The sequence below is a fragment of the Engystomops pustulosus genome, chromosome 9, assembly GCF_040894005.1.
Source record: "Engystomops pustulosus chromosome 9, aEngPut4.maternal, whole genome shotgun sequence".
NCBI lineage: Eukaryota > Metazoa > Chordata > Amphibia > Anura > Leptodactylidae > Engystomops > Engystomops pustulosus.
Genome location: NC_092419.1, coordinates 64937757 through 64947221, shown reverse-complemented (window position 1 = coordinate 64947221; position 9465 = coordinate 64937757). Strand labels below are relative to the sequence as shown.

The window sequence follows — 9465 nt, the reverse complement described above, 5'->3', positions numbered from 1 at the left end:
TTAGAATGGCCGTTGACAGCAGCTGTTCAATTTGAACCTTCTTTTACTATCTCATAGAGAAATTAACACAATTTTCAGGTTCAAAAAGGTCAACGGAACTTGGGATTCCCAGCCAGTCTCCCATGCTGGTACTTGCCAAGCCTTAAGCTGCTGCGATCTGACAAGAGCAGGCACATTCAGCTTAGAATGGCCGTTGACAGCAGCTGTTCAATTTGAACCTTCTTTTACCATCTTTGACAGAGAAACTAACAATTTTCAGGTTCAAATAGGTCAAAAGAACTTGGGATTCCCAGCCAGTCTCCCATGCTGGTACTTGCCAAGCCTTAAGCTGCATTGCTGCTGCGATCTGACGAGAGCAGGCACATTCAGCTTAGAATGGCCGTTGACAGCAGCTGTTCAATTTGAACCTTCTTTTACTATCTCATAGAGAAACTAACACAATTTTCAGGTTCAAAAAGGTCAACGGAACTTGGGATTCCCAGCCAGTCTCCCATGCTGGTACTTGCCAAGCCTTAAGCTGCATTGCTGCTGCGATCTGACGAGAGCAGGCAAATTCAGCTTAGAATGGCCGTTGACAGTAGCTGTTCAGTTTGAACCTTCTTTTACTATCTCATAGAGAAACGAACACAATTTTCAGGTTCAAAAAAGTCAACGGAACTTGGGATTCCCAGCCAGTCTCCCATGCTGGTACTTGCCAAGCCTTAAGCTGCATTGCTGCTGCGATCTGACGAGAGCAGGCACATTCAGCTTAGAATGGCCGTTGACAGCAGCTGTTCAGTTTGAACCTTCTTTTACTATCTCATAGAGAAACTAACACAATTTTCAGGTTCAAAAAGGTCAACGGAACTTGGGATTCCCAGCCAGTCTCCCATGCTGGTACTTGCCAAGCCTTAAGCTGCATTGCTGCTGCGATCTGACGAGAGCAGGCACATTCAGCTTAGAATGGCCGTTGACAGCAGCTGTTCAGTTTGAACCTTCTTTTACTATCTCATAGAGAAACTAACACAATTTTCAGGTTCAAAAAGGTCAACGGAACTTGGGATTCGCAGCCAGTCTCCCATGCTGGTACTTGCCAAGCCTTAAGCCGCATCGCTGCTGTGATCCGACAAGAGCACGCACATTCAGCTTAGAATGGCCGTTGACAACAGCTGTTCAATTTGAACCTTCTTTTACTATCTCATAGAGAAACTAACGCAATTTTCAGGTTCAAAAAGGTCAACGAAACTTGGGATTCCCAGCCAGTCTCCCATGCTGGTACTTGCCAAGCCTTAAGCTGCATTGCTGCTGCGATCTGACGAGAGCAGGCACATTCAGCTTAGAATGGCCGTTGACAGCAGCTGTTCAATTTGAACCTTCTTTTACCATCTTTGACAGCGAAACTAACAATTTTCAGGTTCAAAAAGGTCAACAGAACTTGGGATTCCCAGCCAGTCTCCCATGCTGGTACTTGCCAAGCCTTAAGCTTCATTGCTGCTGCGATCTGACGAGAGCAAGCACATTCAGCTTAGAATGGCCGTTGACAGCAGCTGTTCAATTTGAACCTTCTTTTACTATCTCATAGAGAAACTAACACAATTTTCAGGTTCAAAAAGGTCAACGGAACTTGGGATTCTCAGCCAGTCTCCCATGCTGGTACTTGCCAAGCCTTAAGCTGCATTGCTGCTGCGATCTGACGAGAGCAGGCACATTCAGCTTAGAATGGCCGTTGACAGCAGCTGTTCAGTTTGAACCTTCTTTTACTATCTCATAGAGAAACTAACACAATTTTCAGGTTCAAAAAGGTCAACGGAACTTGGTATTCCCAGCCAGTCTCCCATGCTGGTACTTGCCAAGCCTTAAGCTGCATTGCTGCTGCGATCTGACGAGAGCAGGCACATTCAGCTTAGAATGGCCGTTGACAGCAGCTGTTCAATTTGAACCTTCTTTTACTATCTCATAGAGAAACTAACACAATTTTCAGGTTCAAAAAGGTTAACGGAACTTGGGATTCCCAGCCAGTCTCCCATGCTGGTACTTGCCAAGCCTTAAGCTGCATTGCTGCTGCGATCTGACGAGAGCACGCACATTCAGCTTAGAATGGCCGTTGACAGCAGCTGTTCAATTTGAACCTTCTTTTACTATCTCATAGAGAAACTAACACAATGTTCAGGTTCAAAAAGGTCAACGGAACTTGGGATTCCCAGCCAGTCTCCCATGCTGTTACTTGCCAAGCCTTAAGCTGCATTGCTGCTGCGATCTGACGAGAGCAGGCACATTCAGCTTAGAATGGCCGTTGACAGCAGCTGTTCAGTTTGAACCTTCTTTTACTATCTCATAGAGAAACTAACACAATTTTCAGGTTCAAAAAGGTCAACGGAACTTGGGATTCCCAGCCAGTCTCCCATGCTGGTACTTGCCAAGCCTTAAGCTGCATTGCTGCTGCGATCTGACGAGAGCAGGCACATTCAGCTTAGAATGGCCGTTGACAGCAGCTGTTCAATTTGAACCTTCTTTTACCATCTTTGACAGAGAAACTAACAATTTTCAGGTTCAAAAAGGTCAACAGAACTTGGGATTCCCAGCCAGTCTCCCATGCTGGTACTTGCCAAGCCTTAAGCTGCATTGCTGCTGCGATCTGACGAGAGCAGGCACATTCAGCTTAGAATGGCCGTTGACAGCAGCTGTTCAATTTGAACCTTCTTTTACTATCTCATAGAGAAACTAACACAATTTTCAGGTTCAAAAAGGTCAACGGAACTTGGGATTCCCAGCCAGTCTCCCATGCTGGTACTTGCCAAGCCTTAAGCTGCATTGCTGCTGCGATCTGACGAGAGCAGGCACATTCAGCTTAGAATGGCCGTTGACAGCAGCTGTTCAGTTTGAACCTTCTTTTACTATCTCATAGAGAAACTAACACAATTTTCAGGTTCAAAAAGGTCAACGGAACTTGGGATTCCCAGCCAGTCTCCCATGTTGGTACTTGCCAAGCCTTAAGCTGCATTGCTGCTGCGATCTGATGAGAGCAGGCACATTCAGCTTAGAATGGCCGTTGACAGCAGCTGTTCAATTTGAACCTTCTTTTACTATCTCATAGAGAAACTAACACAATTTTCAGGTTCAAAAAGGTCAACGGAACTTGGGATTCCCAGCCAGTCTCCCATGCTGGTACTTGCCAAGCCTTAAGCTGCTGCGATCTGACAAGAGCAGGCACATTCAGCTTAGAATGGCCGTTGACAGCAGCTGTTCAATTTGAACCTTCTTTTACTATCTCATAGAGAAACTAACACAATTTTCAGGTTCAAAAAGGTCAACGAAACTTGGGATTCCCAGCCAGTCTCCCATGCTGGTACTTGCCAAGCCTTAAGCTGCATTGCTGCTGCGATCTGACGAGAGCAGGCACATTCAGCTTAGAATGGCCGTTGACAGCAGCTGTTCAATTTGAACCTTCTTTTACCATCTTTGACAGCGAAACTAACACAATTTTCAGGTTCAAAAAGGTCAACGGAACTTGGGATTCCCAGCCAGTCTCCCATGCTGGTACTTGCCAAGCCTTAAGCTGCATTGCTGCTGCGATCTGACGAGAGCAGGCACATTCAGCTTAGAATGGCCGTTGACAGCAGCTGTTCAGTTTGAACCTTCTTTTACTATCTCATAGAGAAACTAACACAATTTTCAGGTTCAAAAAGGTCAACGGAAGTTGGGATTCCCAGCCAGTCTCCCATGTTGGTACTTGCCAAGCCTTAAGCTGCATTGCTGCTGCGATCTGATGAGAGCAGGCACATTCAGCTTAGAATGGCCGTTGACAGCAGCTGTTCAATTTGAACCTTCTTTTACTATCTCATAGAGAAACTAACACAATTTTCAGGTTCAAAAAGGTCAACGGAACTTGGGATTCCCAGCCAGTCTCCCATGCTGGTACTTGCCAAGCCTTAAGCTGCTGCGATCTGACAAGAGCAGGCACATTCAGCTTAGAATGGCCGTTGACAGCAGCTGTTCAATTTGAACCTTCTTTTACTATCTCATAGAGAAACTAACACAATTTTCAGGTTCAAAAAGGTCAACAGAACTTGGGATTCCCAGCCAGTCTCCCATGCTGGTACTTGCCAAGCCTTAAGCTGCATTGCTGCTGCGATCTGACGAGAGCAGGCACATTCAGCTTAGAATGGCCGTTGACAGCAGCTGTTCAGTTTGAACCTTCTTTTACTATCTCATAGAGAAACTAACACAATTTTCAGGTTCAAAAAGGTCAACGGAACTTGGGATTCACAGCCAGTCTCCCATGCTGGTACTTGCCAAGCCTTTAGCCGCATCGCTGCTGTGATCCGACAAGAGCACGCACATTCAGCTTAGAACAGCCGTTGACAGCAGCTGTTCAATTTGAACCTTCTTTTACTATCTCATAGAGAAACTAACACAATTTTCAGGTTCAAAAAGGTCAACGGAACTTGGGATTCCCAGCCAGTCTCCCATGCTGGTACTTGCCAAGCCTTAAGCTGCTGCGATCTGACAAGAGCAGGCACATTCAGCTTAGAATGGCCGTTGACAGCAGCTGTTCAATTTGAACCTTCTTTTACCATCTTTGACAGAGAAACTAACAATTTTCAGGTTCAAAAAGGTCAACAGAACTTGGGATTCCCAGCCAGTCTCCCATGCTGGTACTTGCCAAGCCTTAAGCTGCAGTGCTGCTGCGATCTGACAAGAGCAGGCACATTCAGCTTAGAATGGCCGTTGACAGCAGCTGTTCAATTTGAACCTTCTTTTACTATCTCATAGAGAAACTAACACAATTTTCAGGTTCAAAAAGGTCAACGGAACTTGGGATTCCCAGCCAGTCTCCCATGCTGGTACTTGCCAAGCCTTAAGCTGCATTGCTGCTGCGATCTGACGAGAGCAGGCACATTCAGCTTAGAATGGCAGTTGACAGCAGCTGTTCAGTTTGAACCTTCTTTTACTATCTCATAGAGAAACTAACACAATTTTCAGGTTCAAAAAGGTCAACGGAACTTGGGATTCCCAGCCAGTCTCCCATGCTGGTACTTGCCAAGCCTTAAGCTGCATTGCTGCTGCAATCTGACGAGAGCAGGCACATTCAGCTTAGAATGGCCGTTGACAGCAGCTGTTCAATTTGAACCTTCTTTTACCATCTATGACAGAGAAACTAACAATTTTCAGGTTCAAAAAGGTCAACAGAACTTGGGATTCCCAGCCAGTCTCCCATGCTGGTACTTGCCAAGCCTTAAGCTGCATTGCTGCTGCGATCTGACGAGAGCAGGCACATTCAGCTTAGAATGGCCGTTGACAGCAGCTGTTCAATTTGAACCTTCTTTTACTATCTCATAGAGAAACTAACACAATTTTCAGGTTCAAAAAGGTCAACGGAACTTGGGATTCCCAGCCAGTCTCCCATGCTGGTACTTGCCAAGCCTTAAGCTGCATTGCTGCTGCGATCTGACGAGAGCAGGCACATTCAGCTTAGAATGGCCGTTGACAGCAGCTGTTCAGTTTGAACCTTCTTTTACTATCTCATAGAGAAACTAACACAATTTTCAGGTTCAAAAAGGTCAACGGAACTTGGGATTCCCAGCCAGTCTCCCATGCTGGTACTTGCCAAGCCTTAAGCTGCATTGCTGCTGCGATCTGACGAGAGCAGGCACATTCAGCTTAGAATGGCCGTTGACAGCAGCTGTTCAGTTTGAACCTTCTTTTACTATCTCATAGAGAAACTAACACAATTTTCAGGTTCAAAAAGGACAACGGAACTTGGGATTCGCAGCCAGTCTCCCATGCTGGTACTTGCCACGCCTTAAGCCGCATCGCTGCTGTGATCCGACAAGAGCACGCACATTCAGCTTAGAATGGCCGTTGACAGCAGCTGTTCAATTTGAACCTTCTTTTACTATCTCATAGAGAAACTAACACAATTTTCAGGTTCAAAAAGGTCAACGGAACTTGGGATTCCCAGCCAGTCTCCCATGCTGGTACTTGCCAAGCCTTTAGCTGCATTGCTGCTGCGATCTGACGAGAGCCGGCACATTCAGCTTAGAATGGCCCTTGACAGCAGCTGTTCAATTTGAACCTTCTTTTACCATCTTTGACAGAGAAACTAACAATTTTCAGGTTCAAAAAGGTCAACAGAACTTGGGATTCCCAGCCAGTCTCCCATGCTGGTACTTGCCAAGCCTTAAGCTGCATTGCTGCTGCGATCTGACGAGAGCAGGCACATTCAGCTTAGAATGGCCGTTGACAGCAGCTGTTCAGTTTGAACCTTCTTTTACTATCTCATAGAGAAACTAACACAATTTTCAGGTTCAAAAAGGTCAACGGAACTTGGAATTCGCAGCCAGTCTCCCATGCTGGTACTTGCCAAGCCTTAAGCCGCATCGCTGCTGTGATCCGACAAGAGCACGCACATTCAGCTTAGAATGGCCGTTGACAGCAGCTGTTCAATTTGAACCTTCTTTTACTATCTCATAGAGAAACTAACACAATTTTCAGGTTCAAAAAGGTCAACGAAACTTGGGATTCCCAGCCAGTCTCCCATGCTGGTACTTGCCAAGCCTTTAGCTGCATTGCTGCTGCAATCTGACGAGAGCAGGCACATTCAGCTTAGAATGGCCCTTGACAGCAGCTGTTCAATTTGAACCTTCTTTTACCATCTTTGACAGAGAAACTAACAATTTTCAGGTTCAAAAAGGTCAACAGAACTTGGGATTCCCAGCCAGTCTCCCATGCTGGTACTTGCCAAGCCTTAAGCTGCATTGCTGCTGCGATCTGACGAGAGCAGGCACATTCAGCTTAGAATGGCCGTTGACAGCAGCTGTTCAGTTTGAACCTTCTTTTACTATCTCATAGAGAAACTAACACAATTTTCAGGTTCAAAAAGGTCAACGGAACTTGGGATTCCCAGCCAGTCTCCCATGCTGGTACTTGCCAAGCCTTAAGCTGCATTGCTGCTGCGATCTGACGAGAGCAGGCACATTCAGCTTAGAATGGCCGTTGACAGCAGCTGTTCAGTTTGAACCTTCTTTTACTATCTCATAGAGAAACTAACACAATTTTCAGGTTCAAAAAGGTCAACGGAACTTGGGATTCGCAGCCAGTCTCCCATGCTGGTACTTGCCAAGCCTTAAGCTGCATTGCTGCTGCGATCTGACGAGAGCAGGCACATTCAGCTTAGAATGGCCGTTGACAGCAGCTGTTCAATTTGAACCTTCTTTTACCATCTTTGACAGAGAAACTAACAATTTTCAGGTTCAAAAAGGTCAACAGAACTTGGGATTGCCAGCCAGTCTCCCATGCTGGTACTTGCCAAGCCTTAAGCTGCATTGCTGCTGCGATCTGATGAGAGCAAGCACGTTCAGTTTAGAATGGCCGTTGACAGCAGCTGTTCAATTTGAACCTTCTTTTACTATCTCATAGAGAAACTAACACAATTTTCAGGTTCAAAAAGGTCAACGGAACTTGGGATTCTCAGCCAGTCTCCCATGCTGGTACTTGCCAAGCCTTAAGCTGCATTGCTGCTGCGATCTGACGAGAGCAGGCACATTCAGCTTAGAATGGCCGTTGACAGCAGCTGTTCAATTTGAACCTTCTTTTACTATCTCATAGAGAAACTAACACAATTTTCAGGTTCAAAAAGGTCAACGGAACTTGGGATTCCCAGCCAGTCTCCCATGCTGGTACTTGCCAAGCCTTAAGCTGCATTGCTGCTGCGATCTGACGAGAGCAGGCACATTCAGCTTAGAATGGCCGTTGACAGCAGCTGTTCAGTTTGAACCTTCTTTTACTATCTCATAGAGAAACTAACACAATTTTCAGGTTCAAAAAGGTCAACGGAACTTGGTATTCCCAGCCAGTCTCCCATGCTGGTACTTGCCAAGCCTTAAGCTGCATTGCTGCTGCGATCTGACGAGAGCAGGCACATTCAGCTTAGAATGGCCGTTGACAGCAGCTGTTCAGTTTGAACCTTCTTTTACTATCTCATAGAGAAACTAACACAATTTTCAGGTTCAAAAAGGTCAACGGAACTTGGGATTCCCAGCCAGTCTCCCATGCTGGTACTTGCCAAGCCTTAAGCTGCATTGCTGCTGCGATCTGACGAGAGCAGGCACATTCAGCTTAGAATGGCCGTTGACAGCAGCTGTTCAATTTGAACCTTCTTTTACTATCTCATAGAGAAACTAACACAATTTTCAGGTTCAAAAAGGTCAACGGAACTTGGGATTCCCAGCCAGTCTCCCATGCTGGTACTTGCCAAGCCTTAAGCTGCATTGCTGCTGCGATCTAATGAGAGCAGGCACATTCAGCTTAGAATGGCCGTTGACAGCAGCTGTTCAATTTGAACCTTCTTTTACTATCTCATAGAGAAACTAACACAATTTTCAGGTTCAAAAAGGTCAACGGAACTTGGGATTCCCAGCCAGTCTCCCATGCTGGTACTTGCCAAGCCTTAAGCTGCTGCGATCTGACAAGAGCAGGCACATTCAGCTTAGAATGGCCGTTGACAGCAGCTGTTCAATTTGAACCTTCTTTTACTATCTCATAGAGAAACTAACACAATTTTCAGGTTCAAAAAGGTCAACAGAACTTGGGATTCCCAGCCAGTCTCCCATGCTAGTACTTGCCAAGCCTTAAGCTGCATTGCTGCTGCGATCTGACGAGAGCAGGCACATTCAGCTTAGAATGGCCGTTGACAGCAGCTGTTCAGTTTGAACCTTCTTTTACTATCTCATAGAGAAACTAACACAATTTTCAGGTTCAAAAAGGTCAACGGAACTTGGGATTCACAGCCAGTCTCCCATGCTGGTACTTGCCAAGCCTTAAGCCGCATCGCTGCTGTGATCCGACAAGAGCACGCACATTCAGCTTAGAATGGCCGTTGACAGCAGCTGTTCAATTTGAACCTTCTTTTACTATCTCATAGAGAAATTAACACAATTTTCAGGTTCAAAAAGGTCAACGGAACTTGGGATTCCCAGCCAGTCTCCCATGCTGGTACTTGCCAAGCCTTAAGCTGCTGCGATCTGACAAGAGCAGGCACATTCAGCTTAGAATGGCCGTTGACAGCAGCTGTTCAATTTGAACCTTCTTTTACCATCTTTGACAGAGAAACTAACAATTTTCAGGTTCAAAAAGGTCAACGGAACTTGGGATTCCCAGCCAGTCTCCCATGCTGGTACTTGCCAAGCCTTAAGCTGCATTGCTTCTGCGATCTGACGAGAGCAGGCACATTCAGCTTAGAATGGCCGTTGACAGCAGCTGTTCAGTTTGAACCTTCTTTTACTATCTCATAGAGAAACTAACACAATTTTCAGGTTCAAAAAGGTCAACGGAACTTGGGATTCGCAGCCAGTCTCCCATGCTGGTACTTGCCAAGCCTTAAGCCGCATCGCTGCTGTGATCCGACAAGAGCACGCACATTCAGCTTAGAATGGCCGTTGACAACAGCTGTTCAATTTGAACCTTCTTTTACTATCTCATAGAGAA

At 45.9% G+C, this 9465-nt stretch overlaps 35 pseudogenes; all 35 read right to left on the bottom strand.

The window, feature by feature from the left end:
* Positions 1 to 268: 268 nt before the first annotated feature.
* LOC140094148 (5S ribosomal RNA) lies at positions 269 to 387 on the bottom strand (annotated as a pseudogene).
* Positions 388 to 457: 70 nt separating this feature from the next.
* LOC140084854 (5S ribosomal RNA) lies at positions 458 to 576 on the bottom strand (annotated as a pseudogene).
* A 70-nt stretch (positions 577 to 646) lies between these two features.
* Positions 647 to 765, bottom strand: LOC140078598 (5S ribosomal RNA; annotated as a pseudogene).
* A 70-nt stretch (positions 766 to 835) lies between these two features.
* On the bottom strand, positions 836 to 954 carry LOC140094981 (5S ribosomal RNA; annotated as a pseudogene).
* Positions 955 to 1213: 259 nt separating this feature from the next.
* LOC140083465 (5S ribosomal RNA) lies at positions 1214 to 1332 on the bottom strand (annotated as a pseudogene).
* A 70-nt stretch (positions 1333 to 1402) lies between these two features.
* Positions 1403 to 1521, bottom strand: LOC140095789 (5S ribosomal RNA; annotated as a pseudogene).
* Positions 1522 to 1591: 70 nt separating this feature from the next.
* LOC140086104 (5S ribosomal RNA) lies at positions 1592 to 1710 on the bottom strand (annotated as a pseudogene).
* Positions 1711 to 1780: 70 nt separating this feature from the next.
* On the bottom strand, positions 1781 to 1899 carry LOC140078234 (5S ribosomal RNA; annotated as a pseudogene).
* A 70-nt stretch (positions 1900 to 1969) lies between these two features.
* LOC140095638 (5S ribosomal RNA) lies at positions 1970 to 2088 on the bottom strand (annotated as a pseudogene).
* Positions 2089 to 2158: 70 nt separating this feature from the next.
* On the bottom strand, positions 2159 to 2277 carry LOC140091425 (5S ribosomal RNA; annotated as a pseudogene).
* Positions 2278 to 2347: 70 nt separating this feature from the next.
* On the bottom strand, positions 2348 to 2466 carry LOC140094969 (5S ribosomal RNA; annotated as a pseudogene).
* Positions 2467 to 2536: 70 nt separating this feature from the next.
* Positions 2537 to 2655, bottom strand: LOC140079481 (5S ribosomal RNA; annotated as a pseudogene).
* A 70-nt stretch (positions 2656 to 2725) lies between these two features.
* LOC140094957 (5S ribosomal RNA) lies at positions 2726 to 2844 on the bottom strand (annotated as a pseudogene).
* Positions 2845 to 2914: 70 nt separating this feature from the next.
* Positions 2915 to 3033, bottom strand: LOC140086511 (5S ribosomal RNA; annotated as a pseudogene).
* Positions 3034 to 3284: 251 nt separating this feature from the next.
* Positions 3285 to 3403, bottom strand: LOC140083464 (5S ribosomal RNA; annotated as a pseudogene).
* A 72-nt stretch (positions 3404 to 3475) lies between these two features.
* LOC140094945 (5S ribosomal RNA) lies at positions 3476 to 3594 on the bottom strand (annotated as a pseudogene).
* Positions 3595 to 3664: 70 nt separating this feature from the next.
* On the bottom strand, positions 3665 to 3783 carry LOC140094589 (5S ribosomal RNA; annotated as a pseudogene).
* Positions 3784 to 4034: 251 nt separating this feature from the next.
* Positions 4035 to 4153, bottom strand: LOC140079480 (5S ribosomal RNA; annotated as a pseudogene).
* A 629-nt stretch (positions 4154 to 4782) lies between these two features.
* On the bottom strand, positions 4783 to 4901 carry LOC140092172 (5S ribosomal RNA; annotated as a pseudogene).
* A 70-nt stretch (positions 4902 to 4971) lies between these two features.
* Positions 4972 to 5090, bottom strand: LOC140086860 (5S ribosomal RNA; annotated as a pseudogene).
* Positions 5091 to 5160: 70 nt separating this feature from the next.
* Positions 5161 to 5279, bottom strand: LOC140079479 (5S ribosomal RNA; annotated as a pseudogene).
* Positions 5280 to 5349: 70 nt separating this feature from the next.
* On the bottom strand, positions 5350 to 5468 carry LOC140094933 (5S ribosomal RNA; annotated as a pseudogene).
* Positions 5469 to 5538: 70 nt separating this feature from the next.
* Positions 5539 to 5657, bottom strand: LOC140094920 (5S ribosomal RNA; annotated as a pseudogene).
* A 259-nt stretch (positions 5658 to 5916) lies between these two features.
* LOC140098556 (5S ribosomal RNA) lies at positions 5917 to 6035 on the bottom strand (annotated as a pseudogene).
* Positions 6036 to 6105: 70 nt separating this feature from the next.
* LOC140079478 (5S ribosomal RNA) lies at positions 6106 to 6224 on the bottom strand (annotated as a pseudogene).
* A 448-nt stretch (positions 6225 to 6672) lies between these two features.
* Positions 6673 to 6791, bottom strand: LOC140079477 (5S ribosomal RNA; annotated as a pseudogene).
* Positions 6792 to 6861: 70 nt separating this feature from the next.
* On the bottom strand, positions 6862 to 6980 carry LOC140094908 (5S ribosomal RNA; annotated as a pseudogene).
* Positions 6981 to 7050: 70 nt separating this feature from the next.
* On the bottom strand, positions 7051 to 7169 carry LOC140088199 (5S ribosomal RNA; annotated as a pseudogene).
* Positions 7170 to 7428: 259 nt separating this feature from the next.
* On the bottom strand, positions 7429 to 7547 carry LOC140086103 (5S ribosomal RNA; annotated as a pseudogene).
* Positions 7548 to 7617: 70 nt separating this feature from the next.
* Positions 7618 to 7736, bottom strand: LOC140094896 (5S ribosomal RNA; annotated as a pseudogene).
* Positions 7737 to 7806: 70 nt separating this feature from the next.
* Positions 7807 to 7925, bottom strand: LOC140078223 (5S ribosomal RNA; annotated as a pseudogene).
* A 70-nt stretch (positions 7926 to 7995) lies between these two features.
* On the bottom strand, positions 7996 to 8114 carry LOC140094883 (5S ribosomal RNA; annotated as a pseudogene).
* Positions 8115 to 8184: 70 nt separating this feature from the next.
* Positions 8185 to 8303, bottom strand: LOC140086412 (5S ribosomal RNA; annotated as a pseudogene).
* Positions 8304 to 8554: 251 nt separating this feature from the next.
* LOC140078313 (5S ribosomal RNA) lies at positions 8555 to 8673 on the bottom strand (annotated as a pseudogene).
* Positions 8674 to 9113: 440 nt separating this feature from the next.
* Positions 9114 to 9232, bottom strand: LOC140084768 (5S ribosomal RNA; annotated as a pseudogene).
* Between the last annotated feature and the right edge of the window lie 233 nt (positions 9233 to 9465).